Consider the following 21775-nt stretch of genomic DNA (forward strand, 5'->3'; position numbering starts at 1 on the left):
TTGAACCTGTGAAAGCAATTGTTTAAGTGTGTTGCTGTAGAAGGATTAATGTTGTTTATCTTAGAGAGTCATAAAGCAAAGGCATGTTTTTAAGAAGAGTTCTGGGATCTTCAAGTTATAGAATCAGGCAGTTGAACTCCTGAGAAACATTATTATTATCTGTGGAAATTATTCTCTCATATAATTCTGAAATGTTTTTTATCCATTTAAAAGCAATTCTTTCTTATGATAATTAAGTTGCACAGGGGTAATTTGATTATTTTTTAATTTAATAATGATGGCTTGATATGTTCAGCAAGTCAGTGATGTGCCTCTGTTGATATTTTAAGAAATTAGAAAAATGTCATTTGGATGTTTATATATTTAAGCATGATAAATTAAAGCATACAAAATAGCTCTTCATGGAATAGTGTTCAAAGGAGATTAACAAATCTCTCTATATATTTGCTTTCTATTACACTAGAAGGCAGAAAAAGCTGCTGTATGAACTGCAGTAATCATGTATATTATTGAACAACTATTGATTTATGCAGTGTTTGGGAATAAAAAAAAATCCTTAACAAAACTAAGTGATAGGGCATATACTGTTACTCAAATGGAAAAACTATCTTATAGCAAAAGAACTTTCAAGGACACAAAATCTTCAATCTCGAATGGAAGTGTTTTATTAGGCTGCTAAACTTCTAAAGTTTTCTGCAGAATTTTAAATTTTAGACTTGACTTCTCTAACAAAAAAACCAGCTGTGATCTTTGTGTGACTTTTAAGCTGATTTTTAGCTTTAATTTTCTGTTATACTCCATTTATATTCTTCCAAAGAAACAGAATATAGAGATAATAATGATATTGAAGTTCTACTTCCTCTTTGAGAGGGTCAGGTTTTTGGTCATGTTGAATGTTGCTTTACACCTTGTGCTGCCCTGCTCAGATCACTTCGTATTGAGCCACATCATAGGTAGCAAGTTCAGCCATGAAGTTTTTGATGATGGAAGAGGTATTAAAGGTATAATATGGAAAAATATACACTCCAATGTGTTTATAAAAATGAAAAAAATAAACATGTTTTTTCAATATGGCTCTTTTTTTTGTGAGACACTGGCAAAGGTGCCCACTGCTACATTAATGAACAGCACTGTCCTAGCTTAAAATAATTGTTTCATTTGTACACACAGTTTTTACAAGTGCAAGACATCTGTAAATGGCTCCCTGTGCATTAATATAAACTTAGTAGATCTGCAATGAAGAAGAGAATGATAAATGCAATGAAGCTTCACAATATTGAGTTCTTGGGTCAAGTCAGAGCCCTTGCTGAAAATCATTGGTATTTTTCTTTTGTGGTGAAAAACACAATCTTCAAGCTCAATTGACTGGAGAGAGTTCCCATCTCACTCTTTCTTCAGGATATTTGTGCTGCTTAGAATAAAAGCTGCCTTCCATTCCCTCTTTTCTGAAAGTGCACATTGTGGGACAGCTGCTGTTTGCAGATTGATGCCACTGGAAATTGGGATGGGTATGTAGTTTTAAGAGGAAGGAGGATTTTATAGAGAACTGATGGAAGAGCTATAAATTAACCATTTTTTTTTCTGTATTATGGAATAAAAAGAAATCTCAGCTTGAGGGGAGACAGAATAAACTTTGACATGCCAGAACTAAAATGTAGATGTTAGAGATTTATTTTTTTTTGTTAGTAAACAATAAAGGTCCCAAATTACTCCAGAGGAAGGTGAACATACGTTGTCATGGAAGCTGGGGTACATGACCATTATCTAAATACTGATTACTTGGACACTGTAATTCCAAGGTTTTTTTTTAAAAAAAACCTATTTTCTCTAGGCTAACTGTGTGATACACCACCAATATAATCAGACTTAGGTACAGAAATATTTTCTTGGCTTTGTGTTAAAAAAAATAATGTTGAGATATAAGTCTGAAATTATACTTTGTATGTATAAAAGTTCTTCACATCTGAAATGCTTTACCCTTGTCTTCCTACAGTATTTCCAGTACTCATAGACATAAATTTATAGCCTGTAGTAATTTTACCAAGTCATGCGTCCAGTTATGAACAGATGTGTTCTTTGAATTGGAGCATAAAATACCAAGGGATAACGTTTGTGTGATGAATACACCTAAGGCTTGATTTTACTGCCATGAACTTTTCAATTTCCTTTTCTTACAGTTTTAAAATACATTGCAGAACAAGAAATAATAACACTGTCTTAGAAATATAGGAAGAAAGGGTATCACATCTCCAAAATATTGCTATAATGGAAATACTCTGTCTGTACTAGGGATATGCTTTATCTCCTGCTTCCTTACTAGCTCTCTGAGCTAGCAAGTAACCTTTTTATTGGAGACAACTCCCAAGTTCAGTGATAAGTCACTGCCCACATCTGCATATATGAACAAGGGTGACATCCTTCCTGTGCAACCTGTGTGAGATAAGACATGTTTGTAATTCATAGGGGTGAAACTTGGGTTGTGGACTCTGTGAAGTTATACTGTGGAGTGAATGCCTTAAAGGGATGTGGTACTATAGCTATAATGCAAGTAAACATACATATACTGAAGTCCAATTCTGTTCAGCAAAGCACTTTGGACATGTACTCAAATTCTCATTTTCTTCAATGAGACATCATGCTTCGCAAATTAAGTAAACCAAGGCATGCAGCAAGTAACTGAGATGCCAAGTGCTTTCTCTGCTACTAGAAAACCATTAAAAACAGGCTGTTTTGCCTTTTAGTGGAAAGGGTAAGTTAAGAGGCAGAACAGAATTGATCCTGTTTACTCACCACTGAAAATCTATTATGCATTAATGACTTTAAGGCAATGGTCCCTGTAAAGATAGGGGTCCTATGAGAATTATTAGCAGTGAAGACCAACACTTTACCACTACTACAATAACAATGTAATTATTTTTGGGTAGTAACCGGTAAGTTCTATGTGATTTGGCTGTTTCCTTTTTTTTTAGGTTTTTTTGTTTTGTTTTGTTTTTTTTAGTTTTCTGTTCAGTTACAGGCAGGGATGCCAGGGATGAACTGTAGTTTATAACGCTCAGTAATTTCATTTTATAGTGGTTCAGCCTAATCTGAAGAAAGTGAGTTGCTCCCTTTATAGAATAAGTTTGTGAGAGTAATGTAGAAACAGACAGAAAAAAAATAATTAGATGGACATTAACTCATTAAACTGCAATTAATAGGCATTTATGCAATGATGCTTTTAAATATAAGTCATGCCCCATTTAAAATCTAACTGAAGTTACAGCACATTTCATCAGGAAAGATAATTGCCAATGCATAGCCCCCTAAAAAGCTAAGTATACATTATAACACATTTAAAATCTACTTCAACATTTAGAAGATAAATATGGTTTGTGTGCTATTGTCAAAAAACTAAATAAACACTAGATGGTATACTATCTTTTTCCAATTTTTACTGTTGGAATGGAAGGCTGGTTTCAAAGGGGGGTAAATTAAATATATTAAAAAATATTTTCTGACATCAGTATTGAATTTTTGAGAAAATTCACATTAAAAAAAAGTAAAGGGGAGGTTAGTGTTCCCTAAATGATATAACTTCTCTGTTTTCAGAAAGTCCATGTTGATTTACAGTAACTATTGACTAGGTAATTGCTTGTTTTGTTTCACTAGCATCTTAAGTTAGGCCGAAAAATTTCATAAAGACTAGAAATAGAGTAGCACAGTTTTAAAAGAAGCTTCAGACCTACAAGTGAATTTAGAGACATTCCTACTTAAGTTTAAATGTGACAGGATTGCAAATGGAAAATAATTAAATATTTGCTCAAATGTTCCCTCTGCCTTTTCCATTATAGCAAGTAAGCAAACAATCTTTTAACAATACACTCTGAATACTTGACAGTATTAAGGCCAGCAGTTGCTTCTGCTATTTCAGGTGCAGGTTCTTTCATCACATAGCATCATATCTCCCCAGAATATGTCCAGCTATGAAATCCTAGCAGGTTTATCCATATGCTCCAGCATTTTAAAATAGTCAAGTACAAAGACACATAGAGAGCAAATCTGCTGCTAAGATAAATCCAGAGAAGTCAAGGGAATTGTGCCAGCAGAGATCTTGGCCTTTGGAAATTTAGAAGTTTGCAGCCACAGGCTACAGAGGTCTTAAAAACCTTAGCGGTAGTTAAAAGACTGAGAACCAATCTGCCAAGGTTTATGAGAACAAGCTTGAATAACAAAGTTGCTTTTCCCTCCCAATAATTAGGAAACAAATTGTCCTTGGTACTTAACAACCTTTTAAAGTTATTTGGGGGGTGTGTGTGTGTGATAACAGTGACAAAGGAGGGAGGAGAAAGTCAATACTGGAAGTTGCAAAAAATATGCCCTGAAGTCGGTTGCTCTGAGATAACAAGGGATGAAAGTGATTTGCTGGTGTAAGGACAGAAAGAGATTTTTTTTGTTTCCCCTGGTATTTAAGAACTCAGCTGGCAGAAGAGATTGGCAAGAGTAGAGGCAAATGTAATCAAATCCCTCTATAAACATTTATGGAAGTCCAAAGGAAAAGACTTGCCATTTGTAAAGGTAAATACTTTGTGATATTCAGTGATATCATCTGGGAAAAATAATTTAACCTACTTTTTTGCTTATCAGTGACTTCCTACAGTGAATATAGAAATATTTTTTCCACTTTAAATAGGATTGTCTTGTTTACAAGTTGTGGCAGGAAAATGAAGTAAAGTGGGAAATGTGGTGGATCAGGTGACTTTACTTAGTAATTTTCTACATCTTCGATGAAATTTCTGAAACCAGTCAAGAATGTAGAATTTGTGTTAAAATATTTTGTGAGCTGGATTAATTGTTTAATTGAAAGCAAGACTTTCTCAGCCAGGCTGTGAAAGAGATGCAAGCCTGTACATGTGAAATATCTCCTGCAACGGCTTTTCTCTTATTTAGCTGGAAATAAATGCACAAAGGAAGGTGTTCATGTTTGGGGAAATCACTACAGTGAACACTTGAGCTGTACGCTAAAGTTCCACCGGAATACTAAACATAAAAAATAATTTGCAATTTGGTTCTTATTGAACATAATAATATAAACTGGCAAACTGAATGTTTCATGAACTGATTCAACATAGTATGTAATCTCAGTTGCAATGGTGTTTCTGCAGATAAAAGCTTTCTCTGTCTCTCACCCTATATATGCATGTGAGAAAAACAGGGTGTGATACAGAAAGAAAGAGACAATGCAGTTCTAGAGTTGTGACACGATCCAGTATTCGGATACGTGGCAATTTTTTATAAAGGTGATCCCAACTGGTGAAATTAAGACGCAAACGAGGTCAGATGTCACGTGCACAACAAACTTTTAGAGTAACACAGCAAAGGTCCCTAGAGCGGATAGGACAGGCAGGAAAACAGAGACAGGAAAGAGAGGAGAAAGCAGAGAGATAGAGGACAGCAAGCGAGAGAGCATAGTTACCACCCACGGAGCAGTGATGTCGTCGGTGGGGAAGTGGTTCCTGGTGGAAAAGTACTTCTTCCGATGCACCCATAGAGTCCCAGACTTTTATACAGTTCTTGCCCACTGCCCCCCCACTTTTTTTTCCCGAGTAGGGAAAAACTCCTATCTTCTCTGTGCTCCTCCGAGATAGGAGGGGGGGGTAGGTGTGGCACCAGGTTAAGTCCTGCAGATAGTCTTTGTTTGGATAATTGCTGAGGTCGCTGCATAACGAAGGGGAGGATGAGACGACTGACACCACAGGTTTAATTTATTGCAGGGGAGCATCCTGCTCCCTAAGAGTCCATCAACAGATGTTCTTTCTCAGATGTCACACAACAGATATCTTGAGTGCCAGAGTTCATCACTTATCTCTTGTATTGTTTGAAACAAACACTGTTAATTCTGAATGCCACAAGTTTGTTTAAATAAAACAATATCCAATCTAAAGGCTGAAAATTGCAAAATAATGCAGAACTTCATTATACTTATTTGTATGCATAGAAACACCCTTAGGGCTAATAAATCTGAACATATTTTCTCCTGATATTTCCAAGAAAGTCAGGAAGAAATTAAAATAATTAAAACTATGTAAGTTAACGTTACATTAAAAAAATGTGACAAACATTTTCTATAACTGACTGGAAATGTTTTATTTACACAGTCCTGGCAAAAAGTTAACACGTTTCTACTGACAGTTTTTCTCAAATGCCCTGTGGCTAAAAGAAAATAAAAGGGAATGTATTTTGCCTCCAGCTTTTATGAGTGTCTGGGAACATGATATATTTGCCAGAAACCTGACATGAAGCCTAATTTAACAGCAAGAACAGAAGGTGGGATGGCCATACCATCTAGGAATAAGATGGGTCACCTTGCTTGGTTAGAGTGGGTCTTGTTCCACTTAGCTGCTCTCCAGCTCTGTGACTGGTCACTGTGAACTGACCTGGCCATCACTGCTGCGTGGCTGAACTCTCTTCAGCCCTGGGCTTGCTCTGCTGTCCCTGCCCAAGAGCTGCGGGACTGCGTCCCTGTGTGCTCTTTGGTGGGAGCACAGCCCTGCCTGCCTTGCTGTCACCCTTGGCTCCTGGCTCTCCATCCTGTGCAGGGTAGTCCTGCACCCTGGCACAGAGGCTGCTGAGTGAAGTGGAAATCCATGGAAACAGTACTAGATGTACTGTACAAAATTTTCTTGGGAATATAGATAGCTCTTTCAGCTGTATTATAAAGAAATACGAGCTTCAAGCACAATAATTGTTTCAAGGATGCGTACCTTAAACAGCGTAACTGAACTACTGCTAAATCAGGGTAAACACCCAAAATCAAAATAATGAAGCACATTCTATGCACTTCTGGAATCTCTTGAAAGTTTCAGAGTAAAAGGAAAGAAAAATGGTGATTTAAAAATAATTTATATGAGTCCTTGCAAATATCTTGAAAAAATGGCTAGTGTAGAAGCCCAGGCACTAGTATAGGAATTTAGAGAGTTGAATTTTAATCCTGCTACTGTACTTCTCTGTGATCTAACACTGATTTTATAGGTTTAGTCCTTGCCCACATGGCTTTGACCACATAACTGTTTTAATACACACAAGTGTGCAGGCATGTCTTTCTGAGGCTACTCTAACTTGCAGTTTGTTATTCTGGCTCTCCTGTAAGAAACAAGGACTCTTTTGGTTGATGTTGGTGTTCTCTAGGAAAGAAATGCAACTTGTTCTATTTACAGAAGGTTTTATCATTAAGGTACTTTTTGAATTTGTGAGAGAAATACCAACACTAGGAAGACCATTCACTAAAGATAAATCTGCTTTTAAACAGGCATTAACTGGTTATTGGTATATTTAGTAGCTCTTCCTGACCAGCATCTAAAGTAATTGTGATGTGAGTGAGAAAATGAATTTGCAGATGTTAAATGTATTCAGCAACAAAATTAATACGACAGTTGTCAGATAATTTGAACAGTGAATTTATAGGAGTAATTTTTATTTACATCAAGCACTCTAGGCAATTTTTCCACATCAGTTTGCGTTTCTCTGATTATACTAAGCTGAGGCAAAATGGTGATTTTTAAAACTTTGCTTGCATTTCAAGATAATGTTTAATACAACAGTGCAGGGACTGGGGAAAAAAAATGTTCTTTCTGATGCATTTTGAAAACTAAAGTTCTTCAAGGAAAAGAAAAGGTTTAACACTGCTTCCTATATTTCAGCTGGAAAGATAATGAATGCTATTTATATCCTATAGCCTATGATGTTTATTTTGCATTTTCAAACTGCTGCTCACTTTTGTCAATTGCAAATTGGAATGAAAAAATACAAATAAAAAAAAAAAAAAAAAGTTGTGTGCAGTGTTTGACTTCACAGTTAAAATGTAACATTTTAGTACTGAATATGCAAATATTTTTAAATAACTGATGGATTGAAACAAACAAATTAAAATTACCAATAGCTTGTTTGAAAAAACACTCAGATAAGTTATTTCTAAAACATTTTGTTTATTACACAAAAAGGAAACACAGAGAATCATCTGTTGAGTTGGTGAAAAGTGAGATATTTTCACTAAGTGTTACTGGTGATGATCTCAAAATCTTACTGTTATCAAGATCCTAAAAATTAAGTATCTCCACATTGCAAGCACAGATTTCTATGCAAATATAGGGAGCATGCTCATTCATTTAGAAACATTATATTTTGATCCATTTTTCTGTAGTAAAAATAAATGCCCAGGGACATGCAACAGGTTAAAGACAGACTAAATAACAGTATTACTCTCTAGTAAACTGTGAAATAGCTTTTATGGTCTCCAAAGTTGTATGTGCTGACTTTTTGTGAAGCAACGATGACTTATATGTTCTCACTTGCCACTACTCTGTTCTACTGATCTACTGTGGAAAAGCTGTAGTAAAATCAGAATTAATTCTGTTTATATCCTCAGTCGTCCAAAGAAGATTATGGCATTATAGAAGCAGTACCTAATTTTAACTCTATTCACAAAGTCTTTTGATTTCCTTACATGTTTTGGGTTTGTTTCTTGTTCTTTTTAGAAGTTCTGTTTGTTATGTGTTACACGGCTCTCCAGGTAAACAGAATACAAAACCTGACTCTATATTAATAATTTTTTCATCCAATTTTCTATCTTGGCTGAAGGAGGTAAAAGACGTTCAGCAATAAAACCAGTCCAGTAATGTCTGGGTACCTAAATACTGATACTCTGTCATTTATCTTTCGTTCTTTTTTTATAGTCCCTTAGTCAGTTTTCAATCTGTGCTCAGGAGCGAATCAATCTGAATGATTTCTTTCAAGGGAGATTATGTGACACATACTTCAATTTACTAAAGTCAGCTGTGCTATATATCATCCTAAACTACTCTATACCTTTCACCCTCTAACTTACAGAATTAGTTTTGGAATGTGTGATGTAGTTTTCATGGCAATGTTTGTTTTTTTGAAAATCCATGCTATACAGTATATACCTCTAACAATAGTAATGTGTACATAATTTTGGGACTGACTGGATTTTTAAGCCCAGTGTTCACCTTGAATGAACTGCTAGGGTTATTAATATTTTTTATTTTGAATTTTGTATCTGTTTTGAACTTAAACATTTTAAGTATGTTTCCTATTATTATTGTTATGGTCATTATGCTGCTGCTGCTGATTATTATTTAGCATTTATCTGAGGAAGAAATTAGTACAGAATTATCAAGCTTTTTTTTTTTTTTTTTTTTTTTTTTTTTTTTTTAAGCCTTTCAGAAACATTTGTTGCTGGAGGATTTCAATGCAGCACATTCTAAAGTAATATGCAGTTGGATTATCTATAGCGCAGTCTACGCTGAAGTGGAGAACCCTGAGTTTCCACTACCGGAAAAAACTCCTTGACAAGAAAGGTAGATAAAAAGAACTCAACATATATCTAAATATTTTATGGTCTGTACAGTTTTAGGATGGTTTCATTCTCAAAGTTAGCAGTAATAAACGTATGTGTGGGGAGCTCTTCCACTTCTACCCCAATACTTTCAGCTTTCTTCTGATTCCATACAGTTTTTCCTGGACTCTGTCCCTCCTGTTCCTCAGGTCCCATTTGCAGCCTCACCTCTTCTTCAGTTCTAACCTCCACCTCAGCCTTTCTTTCTTGACTTTGGGCTCATTCAGATGATCCTCTTACACTGGAGACTCTGCTTTCAAATAAAACCCCCACTCTCTCAGATGCTGATATTCCATTGTCCTTGTCTCAGGTCCTAGCTGCAGCTAAAGCCTTTTTCTTCACATAATCTTGATAAGGTAATCAATAGCTCCTCTTACTTCAGTGTGCTTCTTTCTGCTGAGTGAGTATATGCATCACCTTCAGGACTGCAATTAATACCTTTGGACTTTATAGGAAATGTTATTTCCAACTTCCTTTGGGGAAAATCTGTTAGAGGAAACCTGGACCAGGATGTGGTTAATTTGTCTAGAGGGTTGCATTTGTCTTGTAAGCCAAGGATTGTCCATTGACTCTCTAGTACAGGGCAATACACCCTTATTTTTAAATAGTTGTAACTGCTATGATGTTTTGCACTTCTTCCTGAAATAGGTATTCGTTATTCCACTTCTTTTCCGTCATTTGTTTTCATGGTTCTTTCTTGCTGTTTGTTGTCTAGTGTCATTCTGTGTACACAATATATGCAATATGATTAATTTATTTTTTAGATAAATACTACAGCTTTTGAGATGTACAGAATGTACTATTTTCACAGACCAAAGTAGATTCTGTTAGAGCAAGGGTCAAACTTTCCAATGTGTTGGTCTGATGATGCTTAAATTTCTTTTAATGTAAGCCATTAAAACACGAGGCTTTATTGACAGAAACATAAACAGTGCACAAATATTCTCTAAAGTTTATCAGCTATAAGTGACAGAAGACTTCTTTCTGCAGAACGTGGCTAATGGTTGGCACCTAGGAGTACATGATAAAGAGGAAACAGATAGTGTTATTGTACAGCTTGGTCCTGTGCTAGTGGGCTTGTTTTGTTTAATAAGATATCAGTATCTCACTTCATAAAAAAAAATGCAAAATTAATAAAAGGTTTCTTCACTTAGTTTTACAAGACTAATGATCATTACCATTTCATGGGTCAGATGGCTAATGAGGTTGCATATTTTTTGTCTGTGTATTCAGAATGTTTTTTTTACAATAGGAACAGCATATAAAATAATATGTCAAAAAAGTCAGTTCCTGAAATACATAATATGATAAAACCTGACACTGTTCAATACATTAATCTAACACATATATGTATGGGTTTGGGGCAGTGTATTGATACAGGCATGCATTTATATCTTTATTTCTTTAGCTGTGTGTCCATTTAAATTAACTTTCTAGCCACTTTGAAATGAGAAGTACTATTATTTAAAAAGAGATACCTGAGGTAAGTCTCTAGGGATTCTTTTTTTGCTGTAGAACTGCACTACTTTACATATTTAGGATTAAATTGACCATTTAATTAACACAGTTGGAGACATTATAATCTCTATTTAAGATGATAATTTGCAAAGCTTCACTGTAAAAAGAAAACCCAGCAACCCAATCTGGTTGTGATGGTAACATTTTAGCAGTAACTAAACCAAACTGGTCTCAGTAATTCAGGTGAAATCCCTTCTTTAGGTATTCAAAAGCGGATTATGTGCTGGAGCTGCAAAATCAGCAACTACTCCACATCTCCTGATGTAAAAATTAATTACACTTAAGTGAGTTTTCACCAGAAAAAATATATTCCAGCACATATAGTTAAAATGTAGACCTGCTTACTGTTATTTTTGAGGCCTTTGCAGCTTCATCCTTTTGCAAATAAATGCCCTGTATTTCTCTACCACCAAATTAATTAAGAAAATTAGGTACAGCAGTTTAACCTAAACAAATACTAAGTTAATTATTCCTACAGTTGCTAACAGGCTGTGTTTAACAGCCAGAGACAGTAAGATCCCTCCTAGTGATCAGCTCCAGTTAGGCCAGCAGCATGGACATCTGTTATGTCAGCAGTTTTTAGATCACCAGGGCAGTTATGGGTCCTTATTTGGTGTGGACTGTGGCCCAGAGGAGACAGAGTCACATGCTCAGCACCCAGACTCACAAGTCTGTATTCTGAAGAATTTATTTTTCTCACTTATGCAAAGATCTTTAGCAGTCAAACCTAAGTAACAAAGCACACTTACTACATCTGTGGTATTTACAAAAACATTGGAAAAGTTGGGATAAGTAGAGATTTTCTAAAAAGCAAACTAGCCAACTTCAGTCCTAATTTGACTCCAATTACTTCAAACTTGAATTTGGCCTGCAAATATGAAGAGATCTTGGTTGGTTCAATATTGCTTATTTGCAGTGCACAGGCCTTTGAGAAGAACATGCCTGTCTGTGCCAAATGATGCTGTACTTTATGACTAATATAGTTCTATGAAATAGAGTATAGAATTAAATAGTAGTTTGAGATTTATATACACTAATGTACCTCAGTTGTGCTACATCACAGTAGTATTATAGCTTTTCATTAGGTATGGGTAATTCTTGGGAACTTAAACTAGACTGAAAAGCAGTAGTGTTCCTACTGCCTTGTGAGTATCTGATAGATGTATGGAGCAACATACAGACTCGTATAGGTTGTAAAAGCTTTTCTATAATTTTAAGAATGTACATAAATTAAAAGAAACATCATATTTCAAACATTTTGAATGCCAAGTTTGCCTCAATGTGTCTGACAGCTTTTCCTGAACCTAAGCAGCTGAATTTAGCAGCATACAGGAATACTAACCAACTGAGCTTCTCCTTTGCTCTGCGGTTTCTAATGAGTTCTAGGGTTCAGATTTTCCAAGCAGCTCTCCCCTAAATACTGAATATATAATATGATATGATAGTTAGAGGCACTTGCGAACATAAAGAAGACATTTTGCAAATTGCTTCATCCTCAATTTCCTATCAGTGAGATTCCCAACATGCGCTGGCATTTTTAAAGTTCTTTATCACATCCTCCTTGTAGTGCTAAGGAAGGATTATGTCTTTGTCCCTCAACTTCTAAACTGAGTATGCTCCTGCCCGAGTCAAGCATAATTAAAGGACTGTCCAGAGAGGTGTGACAACTGCATTCCACTTAGCTCCTACGGAGAGGTCATCTTGCCGCCCTCCAGAAAATCAAACCATCTCCTAAGTTTTCTCATTACCATTGGCCAGCACATCTGGAGACAAACATTTGCTTACACTCTGTCCTTTTGTTATCTTTCTCCTGTTTAAATAGGAGCAAGTTTTCAGAAATAGTAAGTGTTCAGACCTTGTACTACAGTTGAACTTAAAGCTCAAGTGGAATGAATGGATGTGTGTATGTATTTATTTAAAGCTGATTGACCTCTTTGCAGGACTATATTAGGGTAGTTTATGATTTTTAATTTTTGTAATAATGCCGGTACATAACAAGATAAGGATGCTATTTCCTTCTAAAATATCCTATATCCATAATTTCTGCTCACTGCAGGGACATATTTTGCACTTACATCTACAAATAGTGGTATTTCTGTTTGATATCCTTTAAAAAAAAGGTGTTATTTTGCATCCTATGCCTTTTACAAGTTTTGTAACCTCTTTGGGAATTACACTTTCACCATTAGCACACATAAGTGAGTAATCTTAAAATTACAAATTTTCTGTATCTGAGTACACAATTGTAAATTGTTTGCCTCATAACAATTTCTGAGTACAACCTTTCTGCCTTCTGGCTGCCCTGTGCAAAAGCCCTGTGCAAAAGCTGGATGCACGTAGCATAGCTGCATTTGAATGAAAATCAAGAAATGAGCCATGTAAGATTTCATGCCATATCGTTAGCCAGGGATATGCTTATTTTGCTTGAATAGTTTCATAAGAGCCCTTTTCAGGTACAAAACATGTGAAATACTTTTGTGTCTTACATTTCTCTGCTGTTTTCAGATGAACTGCCTATTTTATATGTTTCCAGAAGAAACTGTACTTTTACTTCTTAAAATCCCTTCATTCCAATTCCTGATTTTGGGCAAGAAATATTGGATTTTTTAATGCATTTTCAAAAGTTACAAACTCACTGAAAACAGACAACTGCAGTCTGATTTAAAAAAAATGGTTCCTACTGCATCACGAAGTGAGGACAGAAAAGATCCAGAAGAAAGATTATGACATTTCATAGAATCTAAGAAACCACAAGGCAGCTCATTACAACTGACATAAAACCTAGAATGAATACAAGGTCAATAACAGAATTGCCACTTAGGACCTCAATTTCAGGAAACAAATCTATATGACCAAGATGCTGTCATGAAAGGTCATTTCTTGCCCTTTCATCAAACACTTGTATATTTATTTGATTGCTGCAAATGAAGCAACAACAACACTACAACCAGGAAGTTACTGGACACATATTTAAATAACCTATAAATAGGTGTGCAAGTTGGGGTGCCTCAGATCAGAGCTTTAAAAAACAATGGCTTTTTTTCTGTACTTAGGGCTTTCATTGCTGCAACTGAAGGTTTTTATTGTCACAAAGCACCTATGAGAAGGTGTGGAGGCATTACTCAACTTATCAGCTCTTCTGGTTTTTTCTCCCTTTAAACCTAATGTTGCACTTAGGAATTTATCATGAAGCTTAAAAGCTCAGTGAAAGTAGGGCCTTCACTTACAGTAGACCATCTCTAAGTCAGTTGCTCTTGCTTCTTTTTTTTTTATTTTATTTTCATGGGAGGCTTTATCTACTGCTCTGCAATCAGACAGAATAACAAACTAGTTCTCAGGTATTAGTAAGTCCATTTCTATGATTAGTACTGTTTTAATTTTGTCTCCTTTTATCCTAACCTTATGAGTTTTACTTGCTCTGGCTTGTATCAAGATTGCCTTATTTTCTTTTTCTGTCTCTCTCATTCTTGTCTTCATACCAAAGGTTCAAACAGTGATCAGTGATTATTTACATGCCTTTTATACTGTGAATCATCTTAATTCACACAGCAGGAAAACTGATGGGGAGGGAAAGAAAATTAACTAGCATTAAAGGCAAGTTTCATTTAAGTCACAGTGAGGGCTTTCTCTGTGATGTAAAGGAAATTACTCCATTGCTAGCATAGTGAGCCACTCTGCATGTGTGAGGTTCCATGCTATTGCTTACCAGAAGCTGCCTGAGTTGCCCAAACAAATAATGACTAAATTGAGAATCCCTCGTTCACACTGGTGAGCTCCTAGTGATCAAAGTAGGGTCACTGGAATGAAAGTCACTGTTTAAATATGTCAAATTGCTGTAATGCAAAGCTTTTGCAATAGTTTCATGTTGGATGTTTCAGAGGAAATTTTGAACCTGCACATATATTTGTATAGGTTAATAATTTTGGTTCTTATTTTAATTCCATGTTGAGATATGCAACCTGAACATAGGATTCAGCTAAACAAAAACGTTCACAGTTTTCTGTGTTATTCAGCATTGCATACATACTTTTCAGGGCAGTATTGCTCTGCTCATGAGGAAGCGGGAGAATAGAAAAGGAGATGTAAAGTTGGGAAAAGGCAAAAAAAGGCATGAGGAGAAGCAGCAGAGGAAGGATGGTGTGCCATCCTATTTTTACTGTACACCTAAGGTAATTTTTGGAGGCTTCCTTAGTGGAATCTAAGATAAAATAAAGGTTCTGAATCTCAGACTGTACTGGATGCAAATATATGTGTGTATGTGAGTGAGACAGGACAGTCGCAGGAAAGGTGGACTCATATATGCTTAGTTTCAAGCTTCTTTTCTTTTTACCTCCTTCTCCTCACTATATATTCTGTGCAAAATCTGTCAGCAGTATAGGTTTTGCTGAGCAACTCATAATTTAGAAGATAAACTTGGAAAACCTCCAGTATATCTGCCACTCTAATTTATACCTATGGGGATTAAGATGTCCAGAAAAGCCATGAAAATGACTGAGTATATTCCCACTTGATCAATTACATCATCTCATAAGAAATTGTAAGGGTAATATCTACATGTATATATTTGATAGATGTAATATACAACCTGGGAAATATGCACCAAGTGTGCACATATTAATTTAATAAGTTTTCATCAAAAGTAACTCTCAAAATTATTCCTTAAGATGTCACGTTAGGTAAAGCAATAAATGCAAGCTAATTCACTGTTGGGGCAGACCCTGACTTTTTGATATAGATGAGATTTCTGTAGACCATGTCACTTGTTCTTTGACGTAAGGTGAGCTGAAGGGAAAGAACCCAGAGAAAAGAGAGCTGGAGCCTTTGATAAAATAAACTGCTGTAGCTTCATTGACTTCACTGCAGGGGAAATAATGTATATAGGTGAAGAGTGGTCCAGAATCTGCTGCAAAATATTTTTTGTTTTCATGCAATTATAATTTCTCATCTGCATTTTTTTTCTCCTCTCATATTTTCATTATTTCTTTTACTTCCCCTCTGCTACTTAGAGGAAAGGAAACTTTTGGTGTTTTTTAAATTTCTAGTTTTTTAAACCATACCTAAGAAAATTAAATGATCATGCTTTAAATTGATTTTTCTCTCTCTTTTTTTTTATTTCCTCTTTTTAAGAAAGAAGAAAAAAAATCTTAAAATTACTTTACTTTTAGCACCAGAAGCATTAAATCCTACAGTAGCTATTGCCTCCTTCCACATACCAATGAGAGCTGCATAATTCATGTGTAGTAAGTTATTCAGTCAAGAAAAAAGTAGGCTGCTGGAGAAAAAGTGATCTTTTTTTTTTTTCCAGTGTTTTTTATAAGTTGATATTATTGCACAGGAGATAAATGGCCTCCAATTACAATTTAGCAGGCAGGAAAATGACAATAAAAGTAGTAGATTTCAGTAGCCAGATTTAAATTTTTCATTATATTTTGAGTCAATGCTAAGTATGAGAGCTGCTAATATTGGGATGCTTATCCATCATGTTTCCCCATGATTTTGAGATACTAGCTTGAGGTTATGGAAAGCTTAGGTATTCAAGAAAACTTTTTGCAATTTAGGGCTTATTGTCCTCTGTCTAGAATGCCAAGAGACGCACAGTAGTGAAACTCTGTTAAGGATCCCTCAGTGTCAGAAAATGCTATTTGAGAAATGGAAAAAATGTATTATCATTTCAGCCTCCTGCACAGTGGGAAATACTATAGCAAAAAGTTACTGAATACAGCTAGTCAGATAAGTTTCTAATTTGAAATGTCTCCCATCACCCATATCAAGACTCCAGGGTGAGATGTAGTGCCTATCAATTACCTGAACTGTGGCAGAACCATAAGTAATAAGTGTAAGGTATTAATTCCTTTTGTATAAATTATGCTCTGTCTGTAACCTTAATACCAATGCTAAAACTGAGGAGACATCAAATTGGAGGGGAGTGTAATAATTTTGAAAGCCAGGGGCAACATCTCCAGCTACGAAGAGACCCCCAGAGGTCAACTCATCCAGCGTCCCACTTAAAGCAGGGCTAATTAGAGCAGGGTTGCTCAGTGCCCTGTCTAGTCAATCTTTTAGTATCTCCAAGGGTAGAGATTCACCAACCAAATTCACTCATTCGTTGTGACCTATTCCAGTTTTTAAAACCATATATTAAATTTTAAAAAAAGTTATCATATTGAGTTAGCAATTCCCATGTGTACCAACTTGTGTTCGCTTTCTCTTGTCTTTCCACTCTGAGGAGCATCACTGCACACACCTAAAAGAGCCTGGCTCCATGTTTCTTCATGCCCTGCCACTAGGTAGTTGTAGAGAGCAGTACAGTCCCCTTTGAGTTTTATCTCTTTAGGACTGAACAAGCCCAGTTCTCTCAGCCTTTCTTCATATGTCCAATATGCCAGTTCCTAACCTTCTTAGCATTTGCCACATCTCAAAGCTAGAGCCATATCAAGGTAAGGATTGTGTGTTGCTTGTGGCTAATTGCTCTTCATTTGCAATTACCAACTGTTAAAATTTTTAAATGCTTGGATGCTGAAACATGTAACTAAGGTCATTTTTTCTAGCAAACAACAGTCCTAAGGATGTCTCCAAAACCCCTACCCAAACATATGTTTCTTAATTTGGTAATTCATTCCATGAATATAAATATCTGTGAGAGAAGCCCTCTGTCTGGGAAAAGCATTGAAGATATCTTGTCCAGCTCCCCCTGTGGACACATCTGAAGAGAGGCCTAATGGTATGGCTACAGGATGATCAATTTCAACGTTTAAAGAACATTAATGCCATGAGAAATGACATGGGATTTAAAGGTAATTTGCTTTTTCTAAGGAAGAAACTTGCCAAAGTTTGATGTTTTTAAAATATTTTTTTTAAAGTAGAAAAAAAAAAAAAAGAGTATAAAACCAAATGGTTTTCTAACACTGACTTATTCTGCAGCAATCTCTGATATGAAAAAGGTGTTTTGCCATGGTCTATTGGAAAGAATGAAGAACAATGCCCTCCCCAATGACATTGTTCATTGATGTATTCAATGATTGCTACGTTTTGATCAAGAATGTGTTCAATCATGTAGTAGGCAGAATTTCAGCACTCTGAATGAGCTGTTGAAGTGGAGGTTTTCCATTTAGCTAGATTCAAGAGCAATTCTCAGGAGCTTTGAAGGAATGATTAAAGTGGGTACAAAAAAATCTGTGTACTGGAGAGTGATCTTTGTGCCCTCTTATGAAGTATTGGAAGGATAGTCGATGAAGCAAACAAATGGACGTGAAAACCATATTGCAAATCCTAGAACGTACATACTGAAAACCCTAAACTGCTAGAGGAAAAGTTGATGATTTGGAATCACTGGTCTAATTTTAAAGACAACCAAAGATATACATTGATTAGGTAAAACTTAAAAAATTTAAAATTTCCATCAACCAAAACCTTGTGAACTAATAGTATCACATTTTTGAAAGTATGTCTGTGTGTGAGATAAATCTTCATACACTTTTGTTTTGCACATGCCTATTGCAAGACAGTTCAGCAGTAAAGAAAACATATTTTCCTCCCCTAAACTTTCCTACTACCAAGTCAAACCTACCTGCTTTGCCTTCAAATCCGGGATTTTACTTGCCTTTCCAAATATAAATGCTAACTTCTTCCTGGAGCAAGTAATAAAACACATGGTACTTTGTTTGTATTTAATTATATATTTACATATTGAATTATAAGAAATTTATATATAGAAATGTTACATTCCCATTTTTGTACATGTGAACCACATATAGGTCTTAGTCATCACTCAGGTGCTCTATCTCAACAACTTGTACATATACTGTTATTCCCACTTGTTTTCTGTGATTCCTGGTAGAAAAAATAGCTTTTGCAAAGAGTTATGTCTGAAAACAGAAAACAGAAATACAACATGGCTATAAAAAAGGAACTAGATTTTTGACCTTTTAAAGAGATCTGGCCGGGATTCATTGTGAAGAATTAGTGAAAACTGCAGCTTCTTTTATCTTATGTGCTTTTATAATCTCTAGTAAATTGGACACTCAGTTGGACACTCTGAGTGGAAATTTGGATGAAAATGATCTTTAAAAGAACCATTCATTCATTCAAACAAACAGGGTTGTGTTTGTTTTTTTTTCCTTTGCTTAGTTTTGTCTTACATTGAAAGAAAAAGTTACTGAGCTGATAGAGCTGTGTGTACCCAACTGCACATAAGTGACACGTGGAAAGGATTATAATAAGAAAAAAATTATCCCTAAAATGAGCTCCAGCATTTAAGTTTTTCTGGAGGCACAGAAATAAGGAAGGGAGGTGTTTGTGACTCATTCACCATGTCCTTCACTGAAGTTTCGTGTTTGTATTTCTAAATATGGTGAAAGAAAAAATCTTTCTTTACTTGCAACTTTGTGAACATTTCATTTGCAGTAAGTAGTGGTATATTGAGCTTTATATGAGGCTTATGAGGCTTGGCAAATACGTACGCTCAGGTACCACTGGATTCTGCACACAGATACAGTAACTACAGACTATACATTGGGTGAACTGTGCTGCTGCTAACATCTGTCTATGCCACCATCTGCAACTGAGCTTTTTCTTGGACAGAGGGCCACTTTTTAATTTGAAACATTAAAAACAGCCAATAACATAATACTGAAGTACTCATCTGAACTTCCAAATAACTCTTCTATATTAGTTCTGTAAAATAATAATGTGAAAATGGCAGTTGGAATTAATAAAATTAGAGTGCAGTACCCCTTCACAACTTGAGTAGTGAACAGAGAAGGTTTCAGCATTCAGGAGCACTTAAGTTTTCTTCACATCTTTCATTTATTAAATTATTAGGCAAAATCTTGGTCCAGCACCGGGACTTCTGTCTACTCAAATTTCTTCCTTATATATCTCCAGAAATTTCCCTGCCAAACCAGAAACACATAATATCATACTCTTCCACAGAAATCCTGAGGGCACATTTGGAGGTGACTATGCTGCCTGAGCAGGATACAGTGCTAGCTGGCTCTGAAAGAAAATGTTAAAGCCTTCCAGGCAAGAAAAGCTGCCACAACAATGATGATGCTGTGAATAGAAGTTATGGACTATTGTGTATTTATCCACTGCCATTTCTAGGCAGTGCAACCAAGCTAGCAAAACTCCCATCTACCATAGCAATTATTAAGCTTTAAAACATAGCTTCAAAAATTAGACCCTGTGTTTGCAAATCCAGTGCCATGGATAAAGTGCCATCTGGCCTAGATATATTTAGGGAGTAAATCAGTTTATTTTGTGAAACTGAGGAGAGACAGCCCCAAAAAACCACAAGGCATTTGCATTGAGAATTTACAGTAATTGACATAGACACAAGAATCAACAACTTCTGTGTAACAGGATAGTGCAAAATGATGCACCTGATCCCACTATGACTCCAGAATAGTCATAGCAAGAGGGAAGAAAAGGAATCCCTACTGGGCTTTTCAAAATTTTAGCAAGGTATAAGGATGTTTGAAAAAGAGATGTATTTCTATAGGGCATAATAAAATGAGACATGCGTCCCCAAGTATCCTAAAAACACATTATTAAACTATGTACCAGAAAAAATAGAGACAAAATATCTCTGGAAATAAATGGCCTCGTGTTACCTTCTGTAGCACCTGCAAATTGGATCAATTGCCTTGTCAAATGTCATTTGTGCTGCCACCTTGTGAGTCTGATCCTGATGAATACTGAGCTCCTGTCACATACCAGAGTCCTGCTACTTACCTGTATATCTATATTTAAACATAATGAATTAAACAATTTTTAACATTTTAAAACCAAAGGAATTTCTTTGAAGTGGAATTTCAGTGGCAGCCATTTTAGACTTCAAAAAGTTTAGTAATAAAAAGAAGTTTGTTCCTAGTGCTCTGCAAGATTTATGGAGATTCTTATCTTCAGATGTGTGTAGTTTTATTCTAGCTTAAGGTTGCGAAGGATTTGGATCTAATATTTTAACACAACGGGTCTTGCCTACTGCAGTTTTATAAAATTTAAATAAGGTATCTTATCAATTGTGCTATGTTAAAAATTATAATTTGGTACATTATAAATTAAAATATAAAGTTGTGGTAGCACTTTGTTTTCACATTATTTTTAAAAAGTCCAGACCCAGCATAAGTTAAAATCAAGCAATTTAAAATCACTCATTTAAATTTCTCCCCTACTGTTTTGGCTCTTTCAGGACAGACAGAATTAAAGAGTAATGGTTTTTATGAGAAAAATATTTGGAAATGTTTATACATAACTGCTGGTGAGGAACTCATGATTTATTACATTGAAGAAAGAAAAAAAATCTTGCAGCAGCCATGTGGCAAAGCTTATAAAGACAGAACAGACAGGGCATGTAAAACTGCAGTTACTATAGTAACAGAATCTGAGTCCTTTATAAATGAATGTGGAGAATTTGGGTTGTACAATCTGACATAGGAGCACTGTGAAATTGTTCACATTCATCACGTGTACCATAAATTCCTGTTACAAAAGAAAGGAAAAAGCCTGATCTCTAGTGGGACATATAGGGGGGTAAAAAAATTGTTGTGTTAGGGATTAAGCATGTGTATGAGAAGATGGATACTGTTTTAGAGAGTGAATAACACAAATGGTCAATGTCTTGGTGTGGTTTTCTCAAACAAGATTTCTAAGTTATTTCATGGAATCAGCAGACTCATAGATAGGTTTCTTAGCAGATCCTGTATAGAAAGAGGAGGATTTTTTTAAAACAAAGAATTTGTCCTTCTCTTCTGAACCATTTGTTGCCTAGGCTGGGTGAATAGAGGTTTGTTTTGTTTTTTGAAAAGTAGTATTTATTATATTACTCATATTTTCTCCTGGGGGCATAAGGAGAATAAAATTGGTGGG

This window comes from Chaetura pelagica, unplaced genomic scaffold, assembly GCF_000747805.2.
Source record: "Chaetura pelagica isolate M959 unplaced genomic scaffold, ChaPel_1.0 scaffold246, whole genome shotgun sequence".
Taxonomy (NCBI): domain Eukaryota; kingdom Metazoa; phylum Chordata; class Aves; order Apodiformes; family Apodidae; genus Chaetura; species Chaetura pelagica.